General features: G+C 33.6%; 1 long non-coding RNA gene and 1 pseudogene across 1 annotated transcript in view; both read left to right on the top strand.

Moving 5' to 3' along the window:
• Positions 1 to 1,464: 1,464 nt before the first annotated feature.
• Positions 1,465 to 7,002, top strand: LOC111375612 (annotated as a pseudogene).
• A 10,725-nt stretch (positions 7,003 to 17,727) lies between these two features.
• LOC111375610 overlaps positions 17,728 to 17,839 on the top strand; it is a 4,195-nt gene continuing 4,083 nt past the window's right edge. The window contains exon 1 of the long non-coding RNA XR_002699340.1: positions 17,728 to 17,816. This is a non-coding gene — a long non-coding RNA (uncharacterized LOC111375610). The remainder of the gene's footprint in view (positions 17,817 to 17,839) is intronic.

The raw sequence follows: 17,839 nt of genomic DNA, 5'->3' as shown, positions 1-17,839 counted from the left end.
GGTCATAACTTGAGCTTCAGTTATTGAACCAAGGTGATTTAAGTTGGGTTGAAAAGATAAGGCATGTTTCTACAACTTCCATGTTTTGGAAGAAGTCAAATTCGTATCACAAGGCAGCCAAAATTACCGTGCAAAGTCCAGCTTGTTACCTGCCGGATACAGCTTTTCTACCCTTGAAGCAAGACTCATTGTTTTTGTCATATCCGGAGTTATATAGATCCAATGAACCTGATATTTGAACCAATGGAAATCTAACTCAAGTACCAATAATATATCTCGTGATCATAAGTCCAAATTCTCTGCAATATCTATCTGAAAATTGGCATCAAGTTGCATGTTCCAGCTGTCTTGAAGCTGCACAGAAACAAGTTGCATTGCCTACTTGAATTTTGGATGTTCCTTTGCCTATAAAAGGGGACCTTGGCCACGATTTTGAGATCATCAATCCTCTCCATCATATTCTAGTTTTCTTTATTTTCTTTGTAACATTTCATTATGTATTTCTAAACCACTGGCTAGAGCTAGGGGTGAAATCTTGGTGAATGCATAGTATTGTCTTTGATCTTTCATTTTGTTCTTCAATGTTCATCTTCTTACTTGGTTGAAGTATATGTTTTACAAATGTTTTTGGTTTGTTAAAGACTTTGATTTATCGTTGACAATTTTTGCACAATAAATGCTTAGATAATCTCTACATACCAACAACTTATTTTGACATACTCTCTCAAACAATTATCAAGATCTATCTTTTAGTACATTTGTGATTAATGTTTTATCTTCCATATGAGATCACTCAGTTGATTTTCATATGAGTTAAATTAAAGATCAAGGGCAATTTCTACTCATTTATCCGAAGCGAATCCCTGATGCTCTAGTGTTCGTCTTCATCGTATTTCCACCAACCGTTCACTACTCATAGACTAGTTTATTTCCTTCCAATTCCCTGTAGTTTGACCTCGGACTTCCGAGATTTACTACTTGCGACAACCTGAACTTGGATTTGCAACCTTAAAGTTATAGCAAGTTTTTGGCGCCGTTGCGGGGGATTTGCGTCAAGGATTATTTTCTGCTACTTTCTGTGAGGTTTTCTTCTCTTTCATAATCTTCATAAATCAGGTACACTCATTCCTTTTTCAATCTTATTGCTTTAGTTATTTTACTTTAAAGGAAGGTCGAGCCTCCTTCATTTTTATTTTCTATTTATTTTCTTTCTTTAAAGGGAAGGCCGAGCCTCCCGATCTGCCATTTCTTTATTATATGGTTGGCTATGCCACCTAGTTTTTTTTCTTTACATTATTATATGGTTGGCCGTGCCACCTAATTTTCATTCGTTACATCTACTTTTTGTTATTTTATGTCATATTGGTATCGTGAATTAAATTCTCATCGTTTAGTTAAAGATAATTGTGAAGCTTTCTTTAGTAATTTATTTGACTCACCTCATACTCACTCACATCTTCCACCATGGCTGATAATGAAAGCGTACATGATGAAAATGAAAACCAACAGGCACGAACCATGCGTGATTACTTGCAACCTCCTCAAAATTCTGCTCCTTCATGTTTCATTTTCCTCTTAATGCTAATAATTTTCGATTCAAGCCGGGTATGATTCCATTACTTCCTAATTTTCATGGCTTAGAATTCGAAAGTCCATATTTGCATCTTAAAGAATTTGAGGAAGTATGTGCCACATTTAACGATCAAACTTGTCCCAATGAAATTGTTAAGTTGAAATTGTTTCCTTTTTCTCTAAAAGATAAAGCAAAAAATTGGCGTAACTCTTTAAAACCTAGGTCGATTGGCACATGGCAAGAAATGCAAAGTGAGTTTTTGAAGAAATTCTTTCCAGCACATAAAACTAATGCTTTGAAAAGACAAATCCAAAATTTTTCTCAAAAAACCAATGAAGCGTACTTTCAATGTTTAGAAAGATTTAAAGATTTGTTAAATACATGCCCACATCATGGTTTTGAAAAATGGCGTACTATAAGTTTCTTTTATGAGGGCCTAACTCCTGAAACAAAATAATTTGTAGAAATGATGTACAATGGTGAATTTTTAGATAAAGATCCAGATGAAGCTTTGGAATTTCTAGATCATCTAGCTGAAAATTCTCAATCTTGGCAAATAGTAAAACCAATCGAAAACTCAATTAGATCTAGTCCTGCTAGTTCTAGTGGAGGAAAATATCAATTGAGTCAAGATGATGATCTAAATGCTAGGATTGCTAGTTTGTCTAGAAAGGTTGAAGCTATGGAATTAAGGAAAGTAAAGGAAGTTAAACCCATGCAAAATGGTGAAATTTGTAGCATTTGTGAAACTTTTGGTCATCTTATGCGTGATTGTCCTAACATTCCAGTTTTCAAAGAAGTTTTACATGATCAAGCCAATGCTATGAACACTTTCAAAAAGCCTTTTCCTTCTCCATACTCAGAAACATATAATCAACAATGGAGAAATCATCCCAACTTTAGTTGGAGAGATAATAATCGTGTTCATATATCATAACCTCAAGGGCTTTCAAAATTTCCTTCTTTTCCACCACCACAATCAAAGACTCTTGAGGAAACATTGCAGTCTTTTATGCAAGGACAAGCAAATATTAATAATCAAACTTCACAAGCCATCAGTGAAATCAAGAACACACTTTCTTCATTGACCTCTTCCTTGCGTTCTCAAGAGAAAGGCAAATTTCCTGCTCAACCTCAACCAAATCCTTTTGGGCAATTTAATGTAAATGCTTCTAGTTCCTTTGAAAGTCAACAAGAAAATGCCAACTCCATCACGACTCTTCGTAATGGAAAAATAATTGACAAAACCATCCCTTCAAAAGAACTAAAATCGGGTGGGACTTCAAAGCAAGAAACTGACGTTTCCAAAAGTGAGGAAAAAATCATTTCTGAATCTATAGTTGAAAAATGTCCCATTCTAGCTCCATTCCCTCAACGATTGCAACCAATTTCAAAACTAAACCATAATTCTGAAATTTTTGAACTTTTCAAACAAGTCAAAATTAACATACCATTATTAGATGCAATCAAACAAGTTCCGTCATATGCAAAATTTTTAAAAGACTTGCGTACAGTCAAGAGGAAACTTAATGTTCAACAGAAAGCATTTTTGACAGAGAATGTGAGCTCAATCATTCAACAAAACAATCCACCTAAATTCAAAGATCCTTGTCCAACAATTTCTTGTGTGATTGGGAATAATAGGATCGAGCATGCTTTGCTTGATCTTGGTGTTAGTGTTAATCTATTACCTTTTTCTATGTATAAACAACTTGGTTTGGGAGAGCTTAAGCTAAAATCAACAACACTTCAACTTGCTGATCGTTCAGTAAAAGTTCTAAGAGGGGTTGTAGATGATGTTCTAGTTCAAATTGATAAATTCTATTATCCTGTTGATTTTATAGTTTTGGACACACATCCTATTTTAAATTCAAAATGCACAAATACGTGTCATTTTAGGATGTCCCTTTCTTGCTACTTCAAATGCATTGATAAATTGTAGAAATGGTATCTTGAAACTCTCTTTTGGAAATATGACCGTGGAAATGGATGTTTTTAGCATTTGCAAGCAACATGGAGATAAAGATGATTTGCATGAAGTAGATTTTATTGAACAATTTGTTGATGATCAGTTTATTGCTACATCTTCATCTGATGTGCTAGAATTTGAATTTAAAGATAATTCTAAAAATTCGCATATAATTTCTTTGTTGAATTCTTTTCAGGAGAAAAAGACAAGTGATTGGAAATCAAAGTTTGAAAAATTATCACAACAGTCCAATATGTCAATGATTTCAAGTGTTCAAATGCCAAAGCTCGACTTGAAGCCATTACCATCTAATCTGAAATACTCATATTTGGGTGAAGATGAAACTTTTTCGGTAATAATTTCTTCCCAACTTGATGCGCACCAAGAAGGTAAGTTATTACAAACTTTAGAAATGCATAAAAATGTTTTAGGGTAGACCATAGCTGATATAAAGGGGATTAGTCCTTTGATTTGCACACATAAGATTTATTTGGAGAAATATGCTAAACCTACAAGAGAAATGCAAAGAAGGCTTAATCCTATTTTAAAAGAGGTGGTAAGAAATGAAGTTATTAAACTCTTAGATAATGAAATCATTTATCCTATTTCTGATAGTAGATGGGTAAGTCCAACCAAAGTTGTACCAAAAAAATCTGGTGTTACTGTAGTCAAAAATGAAGAAAATGAGTTAATTCCAACTAGAACTATTATTGGTTGGCGCATATGTATCCACTATAGGAAACTGAACTCAATGACTAGGAAAGATCATTTTCCTTTACCTTTTTATGGATCAGATGTTGGAAAGAGTGGCAGGACATGAATTTTATTGTTTTCTAGATGGATCTTCTGGATATAACTAAATTGAAATTGCTCCTAAGGACCAAGAAAAGACCAATTTCACATGTCCCTTTGGTACTTTTGCTTATCGTAGAATGCCTTTTGGATTATGTAATGCACCAGCTACATTTCAAAGATCCATGCTTAGTATTTTTAGCGACATGATTGAAAGATCTTTGGAAGTTTTCATGGATGATTTTACTGTTTTTGGGGATTCATTTGATGATTGTTTAACTAACTTGCAAAAAGTTTTAGTTAGGTGTGAAGAAAAGAATCTTGTGCTCAACTGGGAAAAATGTCATTTATGGTTACTAAGGGCATCGTACTTGGTCATATTGTATCACCTAACGGAATTGAGGTACACAAATCTAAAATTGAATTGATTTCTAATTTGCCTACTCCACATAGTGTTAAAGAGGTAAGATCTTTTTTAGGACATACTGGTTTTTATAGAAGGTTTATCAAAGACTTTAGTGCCATATCTAAACCATTGTGTAATCTCTTATCTAAAGGCATGCCTTTTGAATGGACTAACTCTTGTCAAGAAGCTTTTGTTAAACTTAAGAACATGCTTACTTGTGCTCCTATCATGCAACCTCCAGATTGGAAATTACCTTTTGAAATCATGTGTGATGCTAGTGATTATGTTGTTGGAGCTATCTTAGGCCAAAGAAAAGATAAGAAACCTCATGTCATTTACTATACAAGTAAAACTCTAAATAATGCTCAAATGAATTATTCCACCACTGAAAAAGAATTGCTTGCTGTGGTGTTTGCTTTGGACAAATTTTGATCATATCTTGTTGGCTCACCAATTGTTATTTTTAGTGATCATACAGCTTTAAAATATCTTCTCTATAAGAAAGATGCCAAACCTAGGTTGATTAGGTGGATTCTTTTACTCCAAGAATTTGACATCACCACTTGAGAAAAGAAAGGAGTAGAGAATGTTGTAGCTGATCACTTGTCTAGGCTTACTTGTGGTGAATCGTTTGAAACAACATCGATCAAGGATACTTTCCCTGATGAACAACTTTTTAGTGTTTTAGACTTGCCTTGGTTTGCTGATATTGCTAATTTTCATGTGACATGTCAAATACCATCTCATTGGAATGCCCAAGACAAAAAGAAATTCTTCAAAGAGGTACGAAATTTCTTTTGGGATGATCCTTACCTATTCAAATATTGTCTAGACAAAATAATAAGAAGATGTGTGCAAAATAATGAAATCCAAAAGCTAATTGCCTTTTGCCATTCTGAAGCATGTGGTGGTCATTTTTCTTCAAAGGAAACTGCCGCAAAAATCTCGCAGTCTGGATTTTATTGGCCAACTCTTTTCAAAGACACATATGAATTTTGTAAAGCTTGTGAATGTTGTCAAAAATTAGGTGGGATAACTTATAGAAATATGATGCCACTAACACCCATACTAGTTATTGAAATATTTGATTGTTGGGGTATTGATTTCACGGGTCCATTCCCGTCATCTTTTGGTTATTTATACATCTTAGTGGGAGCTGATTATGTTTCTAAATGGGTAGAGGCAATTCCTTGTAAGCACAATGATCACAAAATTATTTTGAAATTCTTGAAAGAAAATATTTTGTCAAGATTTGGAATACCTCGAGCCATTATAAGCGATGGGGGTTCAAACTTCTGTAATAAACCTTTTAATGCCCTAATGAAAAAATATGGGATTACTCATAAAGTGTCTACTCCTTATCACCCAAACACTAGTGGTCAAGCTGAACTTGCAAATAGAGAGATTAAATGCATTTTGGAAAAAAACAGTGAACCCAAATAGAAAAGATTGGTCTTTACGATTAACTGATGCTCTTTGGGCTTATCGTACAACTTTCAAAAAACCCCTTGGTATGTCACCTTATCGACTTGTTTTTGAAAAGCCTTGTCATTTACCTGTTGAATTGGAACACAAAGCATTTTGGGCTATTAAAATGTTTAATTTCGGTTTAGATGAGGTAGGTTCACTTAGAAAACTACAGCTGAATGAGTTGGAAGAAATCAGGAATGAAGCTTATGAGAACTCTCGAATTTACAAGGAAAGAATGAAGGTATTCCATGATAAAAACATTGTTAGAAAAACTTTTGAGCCTTCCTAGAAAGTTCTTTTGTTCAACTCAAGGTTACATTTATTTCCTGGAAAATTACGCTCCAAGTGGACTGGTCCTTTCATTGTCAAAACTATTTACCCACATGGAGCTATAGAAATTGAAAATCCAAGTAATGGAAATATTTTTAAAGTTAATGGAGATCGTTTGAAACCATTTTTTGAGAATTTCTCTAGATTAGAAGAGTCCATTGTTTTACATGACCCTAAAGATTAATATCCTTTTCTCATTGTTTTATTTTGTTGTGTTTGTTTTCGATTTTATAATGTTGCGTGTTTTTTTTAGGTGTGTTTCTTTTATTGTCATTTTTTTACTAATGAAATTGAAGGTTCATTTAGGCCAAGTTTATGCAAACTTTCCAGGTAAAGCTCAAAACCCATCCCTTTGTTCAAAATTTTGCTCCTTATTGTCCTCATATATTTTGCACATTTAATCTTTACATTGAGGACAATGTTTCATTTAGGTTGAGGGAAAGGAATCAAAATGTTCATTAAAAAAAAAAAGTTCTTATCGACCGATGATAATATTTGAAATTGTTTTTATATTATTGTGACTAGGGGATGCTGCTTTGATTTAGTTTAAGCTTGTTCATGTTAGATTGATCTACATTGAGCAAAATAATCATGAAAATCACATATTATTTAGATTGGTTCAATGGATAGAATATGTAGAATTAACTATGACAAAAAAAAAATCCAACTAATCAAATTCTAGGATAGTTTGGGGTGGTTGAGCTGTTCTGGAGAGACATTGAGATAGATGTGGATTCCATGTATGTTAAATTTTGTGTGGATTGCTTAAGACCAATGAGATGATAATTAGGTGAAAATCTTAAGTTAAAGATCGATTTTCGAGAATAAGTGTTTAATGAGGGGCATTGCACTAATCATTGCATAGAAGGGAAAAAGCTGCCATGTTGTAAAGCTACCCTAAAAGTGTCTGATGAGGACAATTATATACATAAAAAGAGATAGGCTAGTGCATGAAATAGAATACACACGACAAACTTGAAAAAAGTAGGTGCATGAAACAGAAGACGCACTACATGCCTTGATTAAGTCTCAAACACTTATTTTAGAGAATTAGACAAAGGGATTAGTAGCTTAGTTGATTCTTGGAGGTTGTATCAATCAAAATTAAGGAGAATTCTCATTTATTGATGTGTTAAGCTACAATTAGAAAAATCTAACCAAACTAGAGAGGGTGAGAAATAGTATATAAATTTAACCATAAATCACATTGTTGTCAAGTGTCAACTGAATGGGAAAACTGTTTGATATTTACACTATCCAATAGGGTAATATGACGTGGCAAAGTGTAAACTAAAATGTACACCATAGTTTACATGTAGCAAGATCCTTACAAATTGAACTTTGCTATTTGTACACTAAATTTTGACACGTTGTTTGACACTTGCATTGTTGTTAAGTGTTAATTGGATGGGAAAACCATTTGAAATTTATACAGTCTAACAGGGTAATGACACGTGGCAAAGTGAAAACTAAAGTGTACACCTTATTGTACATGTTGCAAGGTCATTTCCAATTGAACATTGGTATTTGTACACTGATTTTTGACACGTTGTTCGACACTTGCATTGTTGTCAAATATCAATTAGATGGGAAATTTGATTGAAATTTATATTGTCTTATAGGGTAATGTCACGAGGCAAAGTGAAAACTAAAGTATATATCATAGTGTACATGTTGCAAGGTCCTTTCCGATTGAACATTGGTATTTGTATATTAATTTTTGACACTTTGCTTGACACTTGAATTGTTATCAAGTGTCAATTGGAAGGGAAAACTATTTGAAACTTAAACTGTCCAATAGGTTAATGTCACGTAGCAAAGTATAAACTAAAGCGTACACCATAGTGTATATGTCGCAAGGTCTTTACCGATTGAACTTTGCTATTTGTACACTGATTTTTGATAAGTTGTTAGACAGTTGCATTGTTGTCAAGTGTGAAGTGGATGGGACAACTGTTTGAAATTTAAACTATCCAATAGGGTAATGTCACTTTGCAAGTTGTCAAGTGTGAAGTGGATGGAAAAATAGTTTGAAATTTAAACTATCCAACAGGGTAATGTCACGTTGCAAAGTGTAAACTAAAGTGTACACCACATTGTGCATGTTGCAAGGTTCTTACCGATTGAACTTTGCAATTTGTACACTTATTTTTGACACATTGTTTGAAACTTACATTGTTGTCAAGTGTGAATTGGATAGGAAAACTGTTTGAAATTTAAATTGTCCAACCGGGTAATGTCACGTGGAAAAGTGTAAACTAAAGTGTACACCACAGTGTACACGTAGAATGGTTCTTACTGGTAGAACTTTGCAATTTATACACTGATTTTTTACATGTCGTTTGACACTTGCATTGTTGTCAAGTGTGAATTGGATGGGAAAACTGTTTCAAATTTAAACTGTCCAACAGGGTAATGTCATGTGGCAAAGTATAAACTAAAGTGTACACCACAGTGTACATGTAGCAAGGTTCTTGCCGATTGAACTTTGCTGTTTGTAAACTAATTTTTGACACGTTATTTGATAATTGCATTGTTGTCAAGTGTGAATTGGATTGGAAAACTATTTGAAATTTAAATTGTCCAACAGGATAATGTCACGTGGCACAGTGTAAACCAAATTGTACACCATAGTGTACATGAAGCAAGGTCTTTACCGATTCAACTTTGCTATTTGTACACTGATTTTTGACATGTTGTTTGACACTTGCATTGTTGTCAACTTTGAATTTGACGGGAAAACTGTTTAAAATTTAAACTGTCCAAGAGGGTAATGTCACGTGGCAAAATGTAAATTAAAGTGTACACCACAGTGTACATGTAGCAAGGTTTTTATTGTTTGAACTTTACTATTTGTACACTGATTTTTGACACGTTGTTTGACACTTGCATTGTTGTGAAGTGTCAATTGGGTGGAAAAACTGTTTGAAATTTATAACAGGTTAATGTCACGTGGCAAAGTGAAAACGAAAGTGTATACCATAGTGTACATGTTGCAAGATCCTTACGATTGAACACTGCTATTTGTACACTGATTTTTGACACGTTGCTTGACACGTGCATTGTTTTCAAGTGTCAATTGGATGGGAAAATTGTTTGAAATTTAAACTATCCAACAGGGTAATGTCACGTGGTAAAGTGTACACTATAGTGTATATCTAGCAAGGTCCTTACCGATTGAACTTTGCTCTTTGTACACTAATTTTTGACACGTTGATTGACACTTACATTTTTCTCAAGTGTCAATTAGATGGGAAAACTGTTTGAAATTAAAATTGTCCGACAGGGTAATGTCACGAGACAAAGTGTAAACTAAAGTGTACACTATAGTGTACATGTAGCAAGGTCCTTACCGATTGAACATTGCTATTTGTACACTGATTTTTGACATGTTGTTTGATACTTATATTGTTGTCAAGTGTCAATTGGATGGGAAAACTATTTGAAATTTAAACTTTCCTAGAGGGTAATGTCACGTGGTAATGTTTAAACTGAAGTGGAGACCATATGTACATGTAGCAAGGTTCTTACCTATTGAACTTTGCTATTTGTACACTGATTTTTGACACAATGTTTGACACTTGCATTGTTGCCAATTGTCAATTGGATGGGAGAATTGTTTGAAATTTATAATGTCTAATAGGGTAATGTCACGTGGTAAAGTGAAAACTACAATGTACACCATAGTGTACATGTTGCGGGGTCCTTTCCGATTGAACATTGGTATTTGTACACAAATTTTTGACACATTGTTTTACACTTGCATTGTTGTCAAATGTCAATTGGATGGGAAAACTATTTGAAATTTATACTATCTAACGGGGTAATGTTACGTGGAAAAGTAAAAATTATAGAGTACACTATAGTGTACATGTTGCAAGGTCCTTTCCTAATGAACATTGGTATTTGTACACTGATTTTTGACATGTTGTTTGACACTTGCATTGTTGTCAAGTGTCAATCAGAAGGAAAAATTGTTTGAAATTCAAATTGTCCAACAGGTTAATGTCATGTGGAAAAGTGTAAACTAAAGTGTACACCATAATGTATATGTAGTAAGGTTCTTACCGATTCAACTTTGCTATTTGCACACTGATTTTTGACACATGTATTGTTGTCAAGTGTTAAGTGGATGGGACAACTCTTTGAAATTTAAACTATCCAACAAGGTAAGATCATGTTGTAAGTTGTCAAGTGTGAAGTGGATGGGAAAACTGTTTGAAATTTAAACTGTCCAACCGGGTAATGTCACGTTGCAAAGTGTAAACTAAAGTGTATACTACAATGTATATGTTGCAAGGTCCTGACCGATTGAACATTGCAATTTGTACATTGATTTTTGACAGGTTGTTTGGCACTTGCATTGTTGTCAAATGTCAATTGGAAGGAAAAATTGTTTTAAATTTATACTATCCAATAGGGTAATGTCATGTGGCAAAGTGTAAACCATAGTGTACAAGTAGCAAGGTCCTTACTGATTGAACTTTGCTATTTGTACACTGATTTTTGACACGTTGTTTAACACTTACATTGTTGTCAAGTGTGAGGTGGATGGGAAAACTGTTTGAAATTTAAACTGTCCTACAACATAATGTCATGTGGCAAAGTGTAAACTAAAGTGCACACCACGATGTATATGTTGCAACGTTCTTACCATTTGAACGTTGCTATTTGCACACTGATTTTTGATACTTTGTTTGACACTTGTATTGTTGTCAAATGTCAATTGGATGGGAAAACTGCTATTTGTACAATGATTTTTGACACGTTTAACACTTGCATTGTTGTTAAGGGTCAATTGGATGGGAAAACTATTTGAAATTTAAATTATCCAATAGGGTAATGTCACATGGCAAAGTGTAAACTAAAGTATATGCCATAGTGTACATGTACCAAGGTTCTTACTGATTGAAAATTGCTATTTGTACACTAATTTTTAACACGTAGTTTGACACTTGCAATGTCATCAACTGTGAATTGGATGGAAAAACTATTTGACATTTAAACTATCCAACAGGCTACTGTCATGTGGCAAAGTGTAAACTAAAATGTACACCATAGTGTACATGTAGTAAGGTTCTTACCGATTGAACTTTGCTATTTGTACACTGATTTTTGACACGTTGTTTGACACTTGCATTACTGTCAAATGTCAATTGGAAGGGAAAATTGTTTGAAATTTAAACTTTCCAATAGGGTAATATCATGTGGCAAAGTGTAAACTAAAGTGTACACCATAGTGTACATGTAACAAGGTCCTTACCGATTGAACTTTGCTATTTGTACATTGATTTTTGACACGTCTGATACTTTCATTGTTGTCAAATGTGAAGTGGATGGGAAAACTGTTTGAAATTTAAATTGTCCAACAGGGTAATGTCACGTGACATAGTATAACCTAATGTACACACCACATTGTACATGCAGAAAGGTTCTTATCGATTGAACTTTGCTATTTGCACACTGATTTTTGACACGTTGTATAGCACTTGCATTGTTGTCAAGTGTCAATTGGATGGGAAAACTGCTATTTGTACACTGATTTTTGACACGTTTGACTCTTACATTATTGTCAAGTGTTAATTGGATCGGAAAACTGTATGAAATTTAAACTGTCTAAGAGGGTAATGTCACGTGGCTAAGTGTGAACTAAAGTATACACCATAGTGTACATGTAGCAAGGTCCTTACCTATTGAACTTTGCTCTTTGTACACTGATTTTTGACACGTTATTTGACACTTGAATTGTTGTCAAGTGTCAATTGGATGGGAAAATTATTTGAAATTTACACTGTCTAACAGGGTAATGTCACGTGACAAAGTGAAAACTAAAGTGTATACCATAGTGCACATGTTGCAAGGTCCATTCCAATTGATCGTTGGTATTTGTAGACTGATTTTGACACGTTATTTGACACTGGCACTATTGGCACGTGACAAAGTGAAAACTAAAGTGTACACCATAATGTGCATGTTGCAAGGTCCTTTCTGATTGAACACTGGTATTATACATTGATTTTTGGCATGTTGTATCATACTTGCAATGTTGTCAAGTGCCAATTGGAAGGGAAAACTGTTTGAAAGTTAAACTGTCCTACAAGTTAATATCACGTGGCAAAGTGTAAATTAAAGTGTACACCATAGTGTACATGTAGCAAGGTCCTTACCGATTGAACTTTGCCATTTGTAAACTGATTTTTAACACATTGTTTGACACATGCATTGTTGTCAAGTGTCAATTGGATGGGAAAACAGTGTGAAATTAAAATTGTCCAACAAGGTAATGTCACGTGACAAAGTGTAAACTAATGTGTACACCATAGTGTACATGTAGCAAGCTCCTTACCGATTGAACATTGCTATTTGTACACTGATTTTTGACACGTTAGTTGACACATACATTGTTGTCAAGTGTCAATAGGATGGGGAAAGTGTTTGAAATTTAAACTATCCTAAAGGGTAATGTCACGTGGCAAAGTGTAAACTAAAGTGTATACCAGATGTACATGTAGCAAGGTTCTTACTGATTGAACTTTGTTATTTGTATATTGATTTTTGATACGTTGTTTGACACTTGCATTGTTGTCAAGTGTGAATAAGATGGGAAAACTATTTAAAATTTAAACTATCCAACAGGGTCATGTCACATGGCAAAGTGTAAACTAAATTGTACGCCACAGTATACATGTAGAAAGGTTCTTACCAATTTAACATTGCTATTTGTACATTGATTTTTGACACGTTGTTTGACACTTGGATTGTTATCAAGTGTGAATTGGATGGGAAAACCTTTTGAAATTTAAATTGTCCAACAGGGTAATGTCACATGGCAAAGTGTAAACTAAAGTGTACACCATAGTGTACTTGTAGCAAGGTCCTTACCGATTGAACTTCGCTATTTGTGCACTAATTTTTGACACGTTGTTTGACACTTGCATTATTGTCAAGTGTGAAGTGGGTGGGAAATGTGTTTGAAATTTAAACTGGCCAACAGGGTAATGTCATGTAGCTAAGTGTAAACTAAAGTGTACACGATAGTGTACATTGAGCAAGGTTCTTACCGATTGAACTTTGCTATTTGTACACTAATTTTTGACACGCTGTTTGTCCCTTGCATTGTAGTCAAATGTCAATTGGATGAGACAATTGTTTGAAATTTACACCATAGTGTACATGTTACAAGGTCCTTTCCGATTGAACATTGGAATTTGTACACTAATTTTTGACACGTTGTTTGACACTTGCATTATTGTCAAGTGTCAATTGGAAGGTAAAACCATTTGAAATTTAAACTGTCCAACAAGTTAATTTCACATGGCAAAGTGTAAACTAAAGTGTACACTATAGTGTATTTGTAGCAAGGTCCTTACGTATTAAACATTGCTATTTGTACACTGATTTTTGAAAAGTTGTTTGACACTTACATTGTTGTCAAGTGTCAATTGAATGGGAAAATTGTTTGAAATTTATACTGTCTAATAGGGTGATGTCACGTGGCAAATTAAAAATTAAAGTTTACACCATAGTGTACATGTTGCAAGGTCCTTTCCGATTGAACATTGGTATTTGTACACTGATTTTTGACACGTTGTTTGACACTTGTATTGTTGTCAAGTGTCAATCGGAAGGTAAAACTGTTTGAAATTTAAACTGTCCAACAAGTTAATGTCACGTGGTAAAGTGTAAATTAAAGTGTACGCCATAGTGTATTTGTAGCAAGGTCCTTACCGATTAAACATTGCTATTTGTACATTGATTTTTGATAAGTTGTTTGACACTTACATTGTTGTCAAGTGTCAATTGAATGGGGAAATAGTTTGAAATTTAAATTTTCCAAGAGGATAATGTCACGTGGTAAAGTGTAAACTAAAGTGTACTTCATAGTGTACATGTAGCAAGGTTCTTACCGATTGAACTTTGCTATTTGTACACTGATTTTTTGACATGTTGTTTGACACTTGCATTGTTGTCAAGTGTCAATTGGATGGGAAAACTATTTGAACTTTGCTATTTGTACACTGATTTTTGACACGTTGTTTGTCACATGTATTGTTGTCAAGTGTCAATTGGATGGGAAAACTGTTTGAAATTTATAATGTTCAACAGGGTAATGTCACATGGCAAAGTGTTACTAAAGTGTACACTGTAGTGTGCATGTAGCAACGTTCTTACCGACTGAACTTTGCTATTTGTACACTGATTTTTGACACGTTGTTTGACACTTGCATTGTTGTCATGTGTCAGTTGGATGGGAAAACTATTTGAGCTTTGCTATTTGTACGCTGATTTTTGACACGTTGTTTGACACTTGCATTATTGACAAGTGTCAGTTGGATGGCAAAACTGTTTGAAATTTATACTTTCTAAAAGGCTAATGTCACGTGGCAAAGTGAAAACTAAAATGTACATTATAGTGTATATGTTGCAAAGTCCTTTCTGATTGAACATTGGTATTTGTACACTGATTTTTAACACGTTATTTGAGACTTGCATTTTTGTCAAGAGACAATTGGAACGAAAAACTGTTTGAAATTTAAACTGTCCAACAGGTTAATATCACGTGACAAAGTGTAAACTAAAGTGAACATCATAGTGTACATGCAGCAAGAACCTTACCGATTGAACTTTCCTATTTGTACACAGATTTTTGACATGTTGTTTGACACTTGCATTGTTGTCAAGTGTGGAGTGGATGGGAAAATTGTTTGAAATTTAAACTGTCCAATAGGGTAGTATCACGTGGCAAAGTGTAAACTAAAGTGTAAACCACAGTGTACATGTAGTAAGGTTCTTACCGATTGAACTTTGCTATTTGTACACGGATTTTTGACACGGTGTTTGACACTTGCATTGTTGTCATGTGTGAAGTAGATGGGAAAACTATTTGAAATTTAAACTATCGAATAGGGTAATATCACGTGGCAAAGTGTAAGCAAAAGTGTACACCACAGTGTACATGTAGCAATTTTCTTACCGATTGAACGTTGCTATTTGTACACTGATTTTTGACATGCTTTTTCACACTTGTATTATTGTCAAGTGTGAATTGGATGGGAAAACTATTTCAAATTTAAACTATTCAACAGGGTAATGTCACAAGAAAAAGTGTAAACTAAAGTGTACACCACAGTGTACATGTAGCAAGGTCCTTACCGATTGAACTTTGCTATTTGTACACTGATTTTCAACACGTTGTTTCACACTTGCATTGTTATCAAGTGTCAAATGGATGGGAAAATTGTTTGAAATTTATATTGACTAACAGGGTAATGTCACGTGGTAAAGTGTAAACAAAAGTGTACACCATAGTATACATGTAGCAAGGTCTTTACCTATTGAACTTTGTTATTTGTACACTAATTTTCGACATGTTGTTTCCCACTTGCATTGTTGTTAAGTGTCAAATGGATAGAAAAATTGTTTGAAATTTATATTGTCTAACAGGGTAATGTCACGTGGCAAAGTGTAAACTAAAGTGTACACCATAGTGTACATATAGCAAGGTCCTTACGTATTGAACATTGTTATTTGTACACTAATTTTTGACACGTTGTTTGGCACTTACACTGTTGTGAAGTGTCAATTGGATGGGAAAACTGTTTGAAATTTAAACTGTCCAGTAGGGTATTGTCACATGGCAAAGTGTAAACTAAAGTGTACACCATAGTATACATGTAGCAGGGTTCTTACCGATTGAACTTTCCTATTTGTACACCGATTTTTGACACATTGTTTGACACTTGCATTGTTGTCAAGTGTAAATTGGATGGGAAAACTATTTGAAATTTAAACTGTCCAACTGGCTGATGTCACGTGGAAAAGTTTAAACTAAAGTGTACACCATAGTGTACATGTAGCAAGGTCCTTACCGATTGAACATTGTAATTTGTACACTTGTTTTTGACACATTGTGTAACATCTCGAAAATATTAGAATAAAACTTAATTATATTATTTGTTATATTGTTATAAAAAAAAATAATAATAAGGACCAAGATAAAATAGGTTTTTGAATTCATATCTTATTTTGGGTCAAATAATTGAATTTTGGTAGAGTGAATGTAAGTATATCAATATTGTACTCGTTGGAAAGCTTGTAATTAATTATGCATTTTAGGCTCGAGAAAAAGTTAATTTGGATAAGTTATTGCCAAGATAATGTAGTTTTAAAGATGTAAGCTTTGTTATTAATTGAGTTGGTAAGTAATAGTATTTTTAATAATAGGTAGCCACGTGTAACTTCCTTGCTTTTGATTAGGATTAAAGGCTAATTGATATTTAATTAAAACTCCAATATGATTTCCCTTATTAGTTTGTTAAATTTAGGATTTGGAGTCAACCACAATTAAACGAGAATTTATGTGATTTCCTACTATAATCAAATTCTATTAAATCTGTCCACTTTTGCTCTCGGTTTGATAATAGAAAATAAATACAATTTTTGTGGAAATTAAATAAGAGTTTTATTAGTCATTTAAATTGGTTGTTGTATTAAAATAAATTAAGCCATATATCTAATGCAATTAGGATTCCAACTTATCCTAGTATGTGCATGCATCGATAGTGATGATTTAACTGGGAATAAATAAATTCAAAGAAACGTATGTAATAATTTTTTTTAATAATGTACTTTTTAAGATAATTAGTAAAAGATAGAATATTTTATCACGTTTAAAAATCTTAGTTAAAATTCTGTTTCCACCATTAGAGATATTATTTTAAGATTTAATCTTATCCCAAATCTATTTTTCATTTGAAAAGTCCATTGTAACAAACCAACTACCTTCAAATTGGTGTGCACGTGTTACAAGATATAGCAAATCTTTATTCTATCCTATCAAGATTGTTTATTGAATTAAAACCATCCTAACCAAATCAGTTTTCCTGCCTACACGTGTATATAAATTGCATGGTGATATTATAGTATATAGGGTGAAAAATTCTTCAGTCAAACTACTTAGATTTGTTTTATTGTTTGACCATAAAACATGTACTTGATAATATTTCAAACTCCAATTCTTATCCCAATTTTGTGAAGTCATTATTATCCTATTCCTTGCATAGCACGGCTTTACTCCTAGTCGCATCAGGACTCTTTTTTTTTTTATTTAAATACTCTACAAAAGTTAGAGAATTGTCTCATACTTTTCTAAAGCATAAAGCAGTTCTCCTTCTGTAGAAAAAAAAGGGGACGTTTACAGCAGCGGCAGTAGGAAGTAAAAGATTTGGAGCGTGATTTTTGGTTTTACTTTTGAAAAGTTTATTTGATCTAACGAGGTAGGATACCATGTGCAAGTGAT

The sequence above is a fragment of the Olea europaea genome, unplaced genomic scaffold (genome assembly GCF_002742605.1).
Source record: "Olea europaea var. sylvestris unplaced genomic scaffold, O_europaea_v1 scaffold1390, whole genome shotgun sequence".
NCBI lineage: Eukaryota > Viridiplantae > Streptophyta > Magnoliopsida > Lamiales > Oleaceae > Olea > Olea europaea.
Note: the sequence above shows the minus strand (reverse complement) of the source record. Positions and strands in the feature narration are given on the sequence as shown.